The following is a 15118-nucleotide window of genomic DNA, read 5'->3' as shown; positions in this document are numbered from 1 at the left end:
GACTGCAAGCTCCTCATACGGTGTTATGTTTCATATGCTTTAATTTCCAAAGAGCACAATTCTGAAAAGAGAGCAATTACTTAATAAATACTTATGGATTTGCCTTTGTTTACAAATCAGCTTTCAGGGGTAAGTGAGCAGAGAACAGCACAGAATAGGAGACAATGCTACTTTTCTCATCCAGCTGGAAAAATAGTCCTTCTCTCATGGCAGGAGGTTAACTTTAGGATCCAGTTACAGACAAGATAAAAGATGAAAGATAAATGGAAGGGAACAGTGGCTTGGTTTTTCCAGTCTTCCCTCCTGAACTGTTTTTTCCTTGGCTAAGAATCCTTACTCCAATGATCTCACTGATTCCTCCCTCTCTCCCAAATATATTACTTGGACACTTTGGCCTACAAACTTAAAAGTCATACGACTCTTGATACTTTACTGACAAAACCATGATCACAACTGTCTTTGAACCTACTTCAAATCCTTGTTCACTAGGGGCTTAGCTTTAACAGTCTGGTAGCTGGCTAACTCTGCTTTCATTTGCTCATACTGAGAATAACTTTATGGGAATAGGCAGGTAACAGGGTTGCTATAAAAAGGAGAACCAGCACTACTGGAGGACAGGAGAGCAACATTCAGGAACAATGTCTGTCCTGCAACAATTCACTAGCTTTCCCTTCCTCCCCTACCCTAATATTTTACTATAAAACCTTCAAACCTCAGAAACTTTGAAAGAATTTTACAGTGAAACCCATACATCCTCACCTCCTAGACACTACAGTTAGCATTTTGGTGTATTTCTTGATCACAGGTCTATTACCCTCTTCATGTATTACTAGTTTTCTTTATCATACTGAAATAGTCCCTCTAGAAAGAACAGCTAATTAGCAAACCTAGCTAAGTATCAAGAAAAACTTGATCAGTAAAATTGTTTGCAAAGGGAAAACTGGAAGTCTCACCAGAATTTTTTTAAAAAAATCAGAACAAACTTTGAATAACAAACTTTAGGCAACAATATTTACTTAAGTTTTGAGAGGAAGACTGTTGCCACAAATTTTGGCTGTTATGGTTTCATCCATGCCATCTCTAAGAAGCAGCAAGATCAGAAACATTTAAAATTTTATTTAATAATAAATTATTTGGTAGTCACTATTTATTTGATAATAGCAAATTAGGTACTATTACTTTTAAGGGAAGAATTAAAAACTTCCTAGAAAGAAAAAATTAAGAGCACGGTACTTACATGTAGTCAAATGGTAAACAAACATAATTCCTTTTCTCCCCAATTCCTTTCAAAAGCACAGGACTCATGCCATCAGAAAGAGAATAAATACACAGAACATGGTATATCCATATAACGGGACACTACTTATCAGTAGGAAAAAGTGAACTATGGATACATGCAACCACACTGATTAATCTAAAAAACATTATGCTGAAGAAAATGGCAGACAAAAACAAGCGCATACTGCACGATTCCAGTTCCAGGAGGTTCTAGGCAGGCGACCTGTAGTGACCAAAAGCAGCTCCGCACTTGGGGGTGGGGTGGAAATCACCGCAAGAGCAGGAATTAAAGTGTTCCATAGTAACTGGGGTGGTCGTCGCCCAGGCTTATCTGCTGGCCCAAAGACCACGAACTGCACGCTTAAGATACTTCATTAAAGTGGATTTTTAAAATTAAAAAAAAAGAAAAGACTAAAGGAAAAGGATGGAAAGGGAAGTAACCCTATTATGTGTTACTGCTACATAAATACAATTTGGGTTGTGGCTCCCTCTACTGCAGCAAAAAAACAATGGCAAGGATACTTCAAAGTAACACAGGCTCGAAACTGAAAAAACGCTTCTATTAAATAGTGCCAGGGAATTCACCCTGTGTATGTGTGTCCCTACCATCTAACACCTGGACTGCACTGTGCACTGTGGTAAGTCCTGAGAGGAACTGAAAACCGTGCAGACCATGGCTTTGGTCCTCTAGTGTACCATCTGAGGAGCCTGGACAACACAAACACAGCAGCTAAGAGCAATGATTGGCCCCCCCGACCGCATGGTATACTGGCTATCCCTCGTCAGCACAGGTAATTCTTCGACCCATAAACGGTGCACTGACTCACAGGTGTTCAGAGGCTTCTCAAAGACCAGCAGCATCAGCATCACCTGGGCACTTGTAAATGCAGATTCTTAGACCCCACTCGAGACGTACTAATCAGAATCTCTGGTGATGGAATCCAGCCATCTTGTGTTTTACCAAGCTTTCCAGGTGATTCTGATACAAGCTCAAGCTTAAGAACCACTGCCCTGGGTTTACCAACTTTATCTAACTTCCAACACGAGTTAGTTGGCACTGTTTCTGCTTTTCTCCTGCATGTGGGCATCTGAACCTTTGACTCTACTGAAAAGAATTCATTGTCCTGACTCCCTCACTTTTCACAGCTTGCCTTGGGCCTTTTCTTCTTACTTCATTAATTCCCTCACCCATTCACTGGTAATGATCTTCCAGCACAAACTGAATTCTGAGTTCAAGCCCAGAGCCTCAACCAATAAATAAAATAGTTCTATTATTCTCTTCTCCCTCCTGCTCCCATTTTTGTAATATCTTATAAAATTGCTGTTTTTCAGCTGTCTCTCTTGGAATCAAATAATTCAATCCCTTCATTCAACAAATACTTAATTCTGAAACAAATGTGTGTTCCCACCATAGATACTGGAGATACAACAATAACTAAAATATACAAAACTCATTGCCCTCATGAAATTTATACTCTTAAGTTGGGGAAAGCCTATGGAAATGATATAGTATGTTAGAAGTTGGGTGCTATGGAGAAAAGTTAAAGTAAGGGGAAATGAAATGGAAAAAAGGGAGCAATCTGAAATTTTATATAGGATGATCAGGAACGCCTTAAAAATACAATTAGAGGGGCACCTGGCTGGCTCAGTTGGAAAAGCATGCAATTCTGGATCTCGGGGTCATGAGTTCGAGCTCCACAATGGGTGTAGAGATTACTTAAATAAAAACTTAAAAAAATACAATTAGAAACGACAAAACAATATGATTAAAAACTACTTAAGACCTGAAACTGCAAAAGTCCTAGAAGAAAACAGAAAAAGCTCCTTGACATGTGTCTTGGCAATGATTTTTTGGTTATGATACCAAAAGCACAGATGACAAAGGCAAAAATAAATACATGGAACTACATCAAGCTAAAAGGCTTCTGCATAACAAAAGAAACAATAAAAAATGGAAGACAACCTACTGAATCAGAGAAATATCTGCAAATCATATATATGATAAGGGGTTAACACAGAAAATATATAAATAACTCATACAAGTCAATAACAAAAATGAAACAGTTCAATTAAAAAGTGGGCAGAGGAACTAAATAGACATTTTTCCCCAAAAAGATATACAGGCACATGCAGATGGTTCATCACTAATTATCAGGGAAATGCAAATCAGAATCACAATGGTATCAACTCACACCTGTTAAAATGGCTGTCATCAAAAGACGAGAGCAGTGGCAGAGATGTGGAGAATAGGGTAACACTGCACACTGTTGGAGGGAATGCAAACTGGTGCAGCCACTGTGAAAAACGGTATGGAGGATCCTCAAAAAATTAAAAATAGAACTGCCATATGATCCAGCAATCCTACTCTGGGTATACATCCATAGGAAATGAGACTGGGATCTTAAAGAGATATGTGCATTCCCGTGTTTATTGCACCATTAGCTAAGCTTCACAGTAGCCAAGATATGGAAGCAACCTAAGTGTCCAGCAACAGATGAATGGAGAAAGAAGATACAGTGTGTACAAACACACACACACACACAGGAATACCATTCGGCCATGAGAAAGAAGGAAATCCTGCCATTTCCAACACGGATGGACCTTGAGGGCATTATGCTAAGTGAGATAAGTCAGAAAAGACAAAGACTGTATGATACCCATATGTGAAATCTTCAAAGGCCACACTCTTGTACAAACAGAGAGCATAATGGGGATTACCAGGGGCTGAGGAGTGGGGCTGGGGGGACTGCAGAGATGTTAGTCAAAGGGTACAAACTTTCAGCTAGAAGGTAAGTTCTGGGGATCTAACGTATAACACTGTGATTATAGTTAACAACGCTGTATTATATATTTGAAAGCTGCTAAGAGAGCTCTTAAATGCTCTCACAACAAAAAAGAAATGGTTAAATATGTGACATGATGGACGTGTCAGCTAACACTGCAGGTGGTAATCATACTACAATATATAAGTGTATTAAATAATCACACTGTACACCTTATACTTACACAACATTGTACGTCAATTAGATCTCAATAAAGCTGAAAAACAAACTACTACTTAAGAGCGTCAGCATACAGAGGCAAACAGCCAACTCTTCCCTTATGTAACACATATTTATTGAGTGCCTCATACACCGTGTGCTGGGTGCTAGGGAGGTGAGAGTAGTTAAGAGGAAAAGTTCCCAAAGTTATGCGCTTACATTCTACTTACTGGGAGAGAGAGATTAAAAAACAAACATATGTATCAGGTGGTAACAGTGCTGAAAAAAATAGAGCAGGGCAAGGGGAGAGACTAATGGAAAGTACAGATGATATACACACACAGGGCCTATTTTTATGGGCAGGCACTCAAAAAATACAGCAATTATAAGTTAAGGAGAGTAGGAACGCAATTTCTAAGTTCCTTGACGTCAAGACTGTTCTCTATTATATTCATGGATGTATCCCCAGCACATAAGACAGAGAAGGCACATGTGAGGCCCTTTAGCATCTGTTGGATGAATTATTTCATATACTACACTGTATCATTTCTATATTCTGATCACCACTTACTTAGTAGATAAGGACAAAGAGCTCAGATACACATAAAGAGGTGGAATTAAGGATCCCAGGAAATGATAGTTGGGAAGGGTGAGCAAATGCTAAACTTTTATCCCCATTAATCTCCTAAGAACCTCTGTTTGACTTTTTTTTTTTTTTAAAGATTTTACTTATTTATTTGACAGAGAGAGACACAGCGAGAGAGGGAACACAAGCAGAGGGAGTGGGAGAGGGAGAAGCAGGCCTCTCGCAGAGCAGGGAGCCCGACGCGGGGCTCGATCCCAGGACCCTGGGACCATGACCTGAGCCGAAGGCAGGCGCTTAAGGACTGAGCCACCCAGGCGCCCTCTCTGTTTGACTTTTTATCTGTGTTCTTAACCTACAGAAAAAAAATTTAAGTGATTTATTCTAAGATTGACTTTTAAAAAGCCAGATCATTCAAAGCTTACTTCATCTATCAAGTACTGTTTTGTTACTTCTCAGAATATTCTCTTGATTCTAACGTTTCTGATCAGCTAATTTTCTAAAACATCCCCCCCCCCCGAACTTCCAGAGCTTTCTATCTATGAGAAGTTTTGTGAATTTAGCTCTCTAAAATGATCATTACTCAAATGCACATGCCCCCTGACCCTCCTGCTAGGAATCTAGCCAATATTTATATTCATACAAGAAGCAGAGTTATATGTAAAAGGGTGTTCACTGAAACATTGTTTATAACAGCAAAAAACTAAAACCAACTTCTGTATCTAACAATAAAGTACTGATTAAACAAATGAGATATTCCTCACTGATTTATGTGTCCATAGGGAAACCTTTTCTAGATAAAAAGTAAAATGAAAATAGCAAGTCTCAGAACAGTAGGTATACTATGCCTCTGTAGGGGGAAAAATGGCTATTAAAAGGATATACATTATAAATATATATTTTTATATGTTTGGTTATACCCAGAAAACTTCTAAAAAGGATACATCAAGAACTGTTTAATAACAGTTATCTTTGGGAAGTGAGACTGGATGTGGACTACAGAGAAACTTTTCTTTTTCATTTTTTGTTCCATACTAATATTTAATTCATTTTGCCATATCCACACATTATTTTTATAATTAAAAAATAAACATTAAAAACAACATTAGCCTTGATTTTTGAGGAGCTGCACAATATAGAGGAGACAGATGTTTACAGAACTAATTTTAATATGACAAGAATTAGCTGTTAATTCTGTACAGTTCAACAAACATTTGTTGAGTGAATACTCTCACCCAAACATGAAACTAAACACTGAAGGTATTAATGTTTCCTGTAGACGATCAGGACAAGGGAAGTATCTTGAGTATACCTAAGGATGGATTAATTCCGCCTTAGTGTTGGAGAGGATTCACAGACAGTGTTTTTGAACTAGGCCTTGAAAAAGTCATAGGATTTTGTTAGGGGTTAAAAAAAAGGAATGAGCACTGCAGGCAGAAGGAACAGCAAGAGTAAGGACATGTCAGCGAAAAGGCGAGACAGGCAGATACAGATCAAATGCATGGGGAAAGTGGTCTAGCACAAGCTGTATGTAGCACTTAATTATTCAGTACAGGAGCAAAGAATGTCAACCACATGGAAGCAAGGAGCATCTCTTCATCTGTCTTCCTCACCTGGGGGAGTATACCTTCAGGGCAGTTCTACAACAGAAGTAGGACTCCTGGGGCAAAATTAAGGTGAACTTAGTATTTCAATAGGTTCTTTCCCAAAGATTCTACCACCCACATCAAACAACAAACATTCTCACCTCCTGTGTAAATGACTAGATCCTTACATCCTTGCCAACACCAGAATACAAATTTTTCAAGTCTGAATTAAGTGGACAGTAAAACACAGCATCTGGTTATTAATTTTATGTCATTTCTCTGAGTGGATCAAACATTTATTGTTCATGTGTTTATGGGATTTTCCATCTATATTTTCAGTGAACTGCCTTTACTTATTTTAACTTAATATTTTTTCCTTAATTTCAGAATTTAAGAAAGTTTACCCATTGACTATCAAATGTTTTGCAAATATGTTTTCCCAGTGTGACATTTTTTTTACTTTAGTGTTTTTTGGGGTTTTTTTTGCCTTGTAGATCTTTCCCATTTTCAAGTGGCTAAAATGTTTTATCTTTTCTTCTGTGGTTTCTGGGTTTTGTGTCCATGCCATCTTCACCCCCGGAGTTGGGAAAAAAGCACTTCCAACTTTTTTCATGATTTTATTTCACTTTTTATATTTAAAGCATGATCTATATTAAGATCAGTTTTGGTATCTACCAGATATCCAGCTGAATTTCCAGGATTCTTTCCTAATGAATAGTTTTCCTAACATCATCTATTAACTAATCTAACTTTTCCTCAATGATCTGGACGGCTTTTCTTCAAAGATGAAATTCCCACATGTAAGTGGGCCTATTTCTGAACTCTTCCACTGTTCCATTTACTCTAGTATCACTACTTGTATTTATTATAGCTTTATAACAGTTTTTAAATGGTCTTTTATATACAGATATTGCATACTATAGGATATAAAGTAGCTTATAATTTCTTTCACTGTCTGGAAGGGCTTGTCTCCTGCAGTGACTGGGTACTTTGTCAAACACAGCTGAGCTGGAACTACGTTTGTCAGAACCACTTTCTCTGCATGGTTCTAAGTTAGGGCTGGCTACAAAAACCTATGCGTGCACATGATTTGGAGGCTGCAATAAAGCAGTCCCCACTCTGCTTTCAGACGAGTGCAGCGCTGCCATGTGCCGTTAAGAACACTACACACTCACCAGTGATCGCCGGCCTCACCTTGGAGGGTGGGCCGGTGGCCGGACCCGCAGCACCTGCAGCTCCTGTTGGAGCTCCTCAGCAATTTTTCCGATTCCTAAGCCAGGCATGGATAGCCCCATGGCAACAGGTGCCAGCTTCTTCTGCAAATTAGCTGCTTATCAAAGCTGGAGGTCGTGAGAACAGATATGGGATCATTTGTCCTTGTGAGTTCCAGTTTGTCCTTGGCCTCCTTTGCTTCACATCTAGCTTTTTTCCCCCGGCTGCCAGCCCTATTGTCCTGAGACTTTCCACCTGCTACGTTGCATTTTGTGCCTGCCGGGTGTAATTCTAAATGCTTCCTAAATGCTTCGCTATATTCATCTCCACAACAACTCTTTCAGGTAACACTGTTATTAATTCCCTTGTTACATATGAGAAAACTGAGGCAGAAAACTCAGTAACTTGTCCAAAGTCACACAGCTACTAAGGGAAAGAGTTGGGATAAAACAGGTAAATACGTACTGGTTGAGAATACATGGTTAGATGTCTGTATCATATGATTAATTGGATATATATAGAAAAGACATTTATTAAATCTGTGAGTGACACAAAGCTAGAATAGCTAAAATAGATGAAAAATTCAAGAGTTCAAAATTTCAGCAAATGAGAATATGTTAAACCTGACAAAATAAAGTTTAATAAGGATAAAGATAAAATGAAGTAAATTTCAGAAAAATCATTCCAAATATAAGAGAGAAAATAATTATCTTAGTTCATCCCCCCCCCCCCAAAAAAAGACCTACAGAAAAATTTCAAGCTATATTGATAGGGTTAGCAGAAAATAGAAAACAGTATTATCTTGCATTGATGCGAGTATAATGACCACAGAAGGGACAGGTAACCCGCCCTGGTTTAACCACACCTTAAATACAGTGTTCAGTCCAGAAACCATGTACTCAGTTCCAGAGAAGGCAAGCAGACTGCTGTCATAGAAAGAACCGTACCCAAACTTACAATGATTAGCCTGACAAATACAAGTATTTTTAGTGAACATTTATGCAGAAGATTGTATGTGTCCAAAGGGCAAAACATGGATCACTGAATGGAACTCACAGTGAAGCAGATTTTAACTGAAAATAAGAAAGATTTTTCTAACAAAGCTTTTGAACAGTGGCATGGCTTGGCCTTTTGAGGCAGCGAGCTAGCTGCCCATCAACTGACAAGCTTAAGAAAAGACTTTAAGACAAAATACTCTGTGTGTTGTAAAGAGACTTTTAGCATTGGGAATGCGTGTAGGAGGAAGAAATGGATTGTGGTGGTTTTGTTGGACTGAATGACCTCTAAATATTCTTGCACCTCAAAAAACTTTCCCTCTGATTCTAGGCACAAAAACAGCAACTAAATGCCATGCAGGAAAATTTGGTTGCAGTTTAATTTATTTAAAAGATTGTTTTTCTGATTACAAAAGTAAAAACAATGTTTCTGATGTTGAAATACACATGAGGATGTTTACACATTTTATTTATACATAGGTATATGTGCACATAATAGCCTATTTAATATTCTATTATGAAGAGTCCATAACTGCTACGGGTCCATAATATCCACTGTGGATGTGCCATAATTTATTTAACTGTCCAACTATTATTGAACATATAATATAGCTATTTTTATAATAGTAATAAACACCCCTGTACATAAAATTTTTTCCATAGCTTTGACTAAGATCCTTGACATATTCTTACATAGTTTTCCAGAATTTTGCTATTATATTCAAAGTTTGAATTTTAAGAGACAGGAAGGGGGAAAAAAGTACACAAGCAAGATTCACAGAAAGACAAACAAAACATAGTTTCTGCTATAGAGATTTTGCCAGTGAAAGCATACAAACTATGGTGGTAAACTTGGTCTTTATGGTGTTTCTCTTTCAATAACAAACTTATTAAGAGGACTATGATTCCAACTAACCTGTGATTTCCCATAGCCATTTAATGTCTAATATAATGAACTGAGAAAAACAGACAGAAATGTATCTTCGACACATACACTTTTCTCAATTTATCAGACCTTCAAATAGAGACGCAACAGAACTGAGCTGAGATTCGGTGAGAGTTGAATTAGACCTAGGTTAATGGATGTAGATACTGAGGTACAGATATGTCTCTTGGAATTCTTGTAGCATAAGGGGTTTTCGATCAGCTCCTATTACACTAAAAACCAATGAAATGACAATTCTTGGAGAAAACAAACCCAGTATAAAAGAGCATATTTCTCTTTCTTGCAACCAGACAAATGTGGCACAGTGATATTATTTACCTATTTTTGTAAAACAATCCAGACTCCAAACAAAAGGCTTTAAGTTAAGCAATTCCCCCTGAGCTGAAAGCTATTCAGGCTTTTCTTTTCTTACGTAAGTCCTCTCCTCACCTAAAAAGCAGACTGCCTTGTATTTATTCTAATAATACACCGAAATCTTCAATTGTCTAAATCTTTTAAAATATTCAGATAGAAACATCCTATAAATTTAATCTTGAGAAAATCCCTCCGGAGCCTTCTGTCACGTTCAATCTAGACTGATAACCCTCTTGATCTTCCTTTCACTTGTTCCCTACATCCCATGTCTTCTGTTTTGGTTTATGCTCAGTTTTGATAGCATATATCCTCCAAGGCATTAACTTAGAAAGTAGACTTTTGAGACCCTGCATGGCTAAAAACTTGAAATTCTAAGTTGGAATTAATTTTCTCTCATAATTTTGAATGAACTGCTCCACTGCTTCTAGCTTTCACTGTTGTTTTTGAGGAGTCTGAAGCCATCCTGATGTCAGGTCATTATTCCAAGACTTTTATTCCCCCTCTCTTTGGAGGCTGTTCGATCTTTCCTTTTACCCCAAGGGGTCTGAATATAGCATTGTGCCTTGGTGTGGGTCTGTTTTCATCCACTGTGCTAGAATCCTGATGGCTGCTTTCAATCCGGAAACTCATGTCCTTCACTTCCGGGATATTTTCTTGAATTACCTTGTTGTATTCATATTTTGTTTTTTAAATAAACTTTAAAAACTCTTAAGTGTACACACATAAACATCCAGTTTGATAAATATTTCTAAGTCAGTACTCCCATTAATATTTAAAAGCGAGGTCCCTAATAGCTGATTAGAAACTGTAGGCGTGTTGGCATTTACTGGTGGCTGCACCATTGCGGGGCGGGGGAGGATGTGACCATTTTGTTGAGGGAACCTCATTGTAGCAGTATCTCTAGTTTTTCTTCTTGTAGACTAATCCATTTCCTAGAAAGGAACCCTCCAACCTTCTGTCTATTTTCAGCTGTGCCTGGCATCCCTAAGTCCACAGCCTCCATCATTTGACTTCTTCAGACAAAAAAATCTCTAGTTTCATTCATGGTAGAGATGAGGCAGGGGTGAACTTGGGCTCTAGCTACTCCTTATATAAACTTATTTAAAAATTCTACAGTTTTCAATCCTACCACGCACCCTGCAGTCTTGGGTCTTTCCAAGGTTCTCAAGCGCTCACCAGTTTGTTCAATTAACTCCTTCTGCTGCAGGTACTTTAGCTTTCTGTTTTCCATCTTCTAAAAATTTGCTGACATCTCTTGTCCGCTGTTGATTTCTTTCTCACTTTTTTTACACCTTCTTAGCCCTCTATAATCATTTTAATGGCTTTCAAGAGAGAATGGAGGATAAATGCAGGTGTTCACTCTGCCAGGCTAACCTGGAACACCTCCTTTGTTACATGTAGGCATCTTCAAAGGATCAGATACATGCCTTCTTTTCTCTTCATCCTTAAAAATCTTCATGAACTTGTATTTTGAGCTCCAGATCTATATTTTCAAATGCCTCTTGGGAACATATGTCAAAAGTAACTCATTATCTTTTCTGAAAATCTATTTCTTCTTGCAACTTGGTGTCATAATCCTTAGTTACCCACACTGAAAACTTTAATGTTGTATCTTACTGTTCCTTCTTTCCGAATCGCTCTACATCTAATAAGATACTAGCACCCGTCAGTTACACTAAAGAGTGCTTGTATCTCATCCTTAATAATTCATTGTCTGCCTCCCCAAATACGAATTCATCCTACTCTACTCATCATGCCTTCAAGTCTGGTTTAAATGCCACCACTTCTATGAATTCTTCCTTTATGCTTTCTAGGTTAAGCAAACTCTCCTCCAGAAGACTCGCTCACTTTATTAACATTTCTCTTATGCACTTACTATATTTAACATTTTTTACAAATCTGCACGTGTTTTATTTCCTCTATTAGAATGTGAGAGTTTTAATCTATCTCCGACCTTACTCATTACATAGTTTTTATTGTGCCATCAGTATATATGCTATAGGAATAAACAAACTGGCAACTACTGAGGGAAACAAAGACACAGAGGGCACAGCATCTTATCCTCTGGAGAGAAACGTCTAGCTACAGCTGTAGTCCATCTACAGTACGGCAGCCCGACAATATGTAAGAGGTTAAATGGCCCTCAAGTAGGTCAAGAACACAGGCTTTTACATTTAACTGTGCCACTGCCAACCTAATCAGTTGCCATCTCTGGTAGCTAAAACGTATGGATTATTGCCCCTTAATGAATTAACAATAAATATGAGCCACTTGACAGAATATGCAAACTTCAGTTAACAGTTACTCAGCTTCTGACAAAAGCCTTAATTGGTATTTGAGAAAAACCTATGAAATCATACTAATCTTCATTCTGCTATAGAGTTTTAAGCTCTATCTTAATAGTAAGAAAAATATAAACCTACATTAGTCTTCACAGAAATGTCTTGATTCAAACATTCTATATTATGCCATCAGTTTCTATAAAGAATAAGTCATATTAAGAGTCTGACATCGTCTATAACATCACTGTTTGAAGACAATTGCCATTATGTATTAGGTTGAACCGTGAAAAATTGGCAGTACTCAGCTCTTTTTGACTTATAAAAAGGGCATTTTTATGTGCTTCATCTAACAGTTCAGTCTTTAATGAGCTATCAAATTAAGTCATCTTATAATTTAGTGGTAAGAAAAAATTTTGTCTCACTTGTTAAGGTAACATGTTCTCCCAATTTACAAAGATGAGAATGACACTGAACAAAATGCTCCTTTTTGCTTTAGCTACCAGGAAGCTCAGTGCTGAATGCAGTACTCAACTGTGATAATTTCCTCAGCCTAAATTTTGTTATAATTACCTGTATGACTGTTCTTATTTGACTTTTTTCAATTTTATTGATCCAAATGTATACGTGTTTTTCTGAAAGTTGAATAGATGTAGTTATATATATAGTAATATATAGTAGTTATTTATGTAGATATGTAACTGGTTACCTAGAATGCTGTGTTCAAAAGGATTCTTCCTGAACTCAGCAGTGAAAAGTACCAAGGTCAACTGGTGATCTGGTGATATTCCATATATGTACTGGAAAGGGAAAGGCAGCATGGCACATGTTTGCAGTACCATGTACTAAAAGTACTCAAGGTCTATATTGATGAGGAATTTGAGAATTATGAAAGCCAATTTGTAAGAGATGAGATCTGAACTGAATTTAGAAACAAGAGAGGGGAAGTAATAAAAATGGTAAAGGCATTCCTACCAGAGCCAATGAAATATGAAGTAGACAATGAAATGCAAAGGAATATATATATATACACATATATATATACACACACACACACATATATATATTGGACTATAGATTAGCTTGATTTAAGAATAGAATCTATAGTAAAAGAAATGAGAAATGAAGCTAGAGATGAACCTTTTTTGAGCTGTAGCTTTTTGAGGAGAGTGACGTCAAGAAAATGGTATATGAATATTGAAAATAAAGTAATTTCTTTTTAACACTCGAAGAAGCCTCCAAATTAGCATTTTACCACTACTACAGTGACAGTTCATTGAGCAAGATGCTAATAACACTGGGTGAAAGACTGCTGGAAAAAGGATATTCACCCAGTCAGGGAGTTATTACTCCACAGATCACTTATCACTTACAAAAACAAAAAAGACTCTTTACCTGACCCTGTAATCAAATCTAACCTTATGATCAAACTTAGAGTCACCAGTAATGGGCTAACTTATTATCATGTGCCTCTTTCATGCCCAAAACGTTTAACCTAAATCCGATCATGAAGAAACAAATCACAAATATCTAAACTGAGGGACATTCTCCAGAGCAACTAGCCTGAATACTTACGTCAGTGTCATAAAAGACAGAGGCAAAACAGGAACACTATGCTCTAGGTTAAAGAAAACTAGCGAGACATGACAACCAAATGCAACAAATGATCCTTTGTTGGATCCGAGACTGGAGTTAAAAATAAATAGTTGTGGGGCGCCTGGGTGGCTCAGTCGTTAAGCGTCTGCCTTTGGCTCAGGTCATGATCCCAGGATCCTGGGATGGAGCCCCACATCGGGCTCCCTGCTCAGCCAGGAGCCTGCTTCTCCCTCTCCCACTCCCCCTGCTTGTGTTCCCTCTCTCGCTGTGTCTCTCTCTGTCAAATAAATAAAATCTTTAAAAATATATATATATATATAAATACATAAATAAATAGTTGTGAGTACATTATTAGAACAACGGAAACATCTGAAAGTGGGTTATGTATTAAACAACAGTACTGTATGCTCGTTAAGTTTCACAAATGTACTAAATGCACTGTGATCATGTAGGATTATTCCCCTTCCTCCCAAACTCTTGTGTTAAGTATCAGATTGCTGCTAACTCTCAAATTAGAGTGCAAATAATTTTTAAAAATAAGTAAAACCATGTGTATGTGTACATGTACACAGACATATACACACAGGGGTAGAGGAGTGTGGCAAAAGTTAGCAATAGGTAAATCTAGGTGAAGGATACACAAACATTCATTGTGCTATCCTTACAATTTTCCTGGTCTAAAAAAGGCAAAAGATCCTACATAATTTAGGTCAAATTCCATAGTTTATGGATATGAAAACAGAAGGCAGAGAAAATTTATTTTGACAGGCTCATCCAGCTAGGGCACAGCCAGTATATAACTCAAGCTGCTGTGGTTTTACCTTTTCGCCCAGTGCTCTGTCTCACACGGCCTTCAGCCTCATCACACAGGGTGAATCCAACAAGGGATAAGGGGTGACCAGAGGCCGGGGGCTGACTACCAAGCAGATGTTCTAAACCATCAGTGGCAATAAGGGCCTGGTTTAGGGTCGGTCAGAGATATGGAAAGGAGGGGGCAAAATAAAGAAACAGTGTAACAGGAATCATAAAGACTTAGTGAAATATTAGAGAATAAAGAAATAACTTTATAATGTAGAAGCTGAAAAGACAGGAAAAGAAGAGTGCTAGGGATAATATAAAAGAAAAACTGGAATAAGATGGCCATTTACGATAAGAAACTTAGTTTGAGATATGCACATTTCAATTTTAATGTCCCCAAATGTCAGCTACAAGTATACTAGAATGTAGACCGTGGGAGGGTAGGGATTTTTGTCCTTTTTCTCTACAGATATATCCATAAGTAACCTCAACAATGCCTGGAAATAAATA

At 37.7% G+C, this 15118-nt stretch overlaps 1 protein-coding gene across 1 annotated transcript in view; it reads right to left on the bottom strand.

The window, feature by feature from the left end:
* The window catches only part of MAN1A2 (mannosidase alpha class 1A member 2), a 198932-nt gene that overhangs the window by 15375 nt on the left and 168439 nt on the right, over nucleotides 1-15118 (bottom strand). The gene's annotated exons all lie outside the window — the stretch shown is intronic.

Source organism: Zalophus californianus, chromosome 4 (assembly GCF_009762305.2).
Source record: "Zalophus californianus isolate mZalCal1 chromosome 4, mZalCal1.pri.v2, whole genome shotgun sequence".
Taxonomy (NCBI): Eukaryota; Metazoa; Chordata; class Mammalia; order Carnivora; family Otariidae; genus Zalophus; species Zalophus californianus.
Note: the sequence above shows the minus strand (reverse complement) of the source record. Positions and strands in the feature narration are given on the sequence as shown.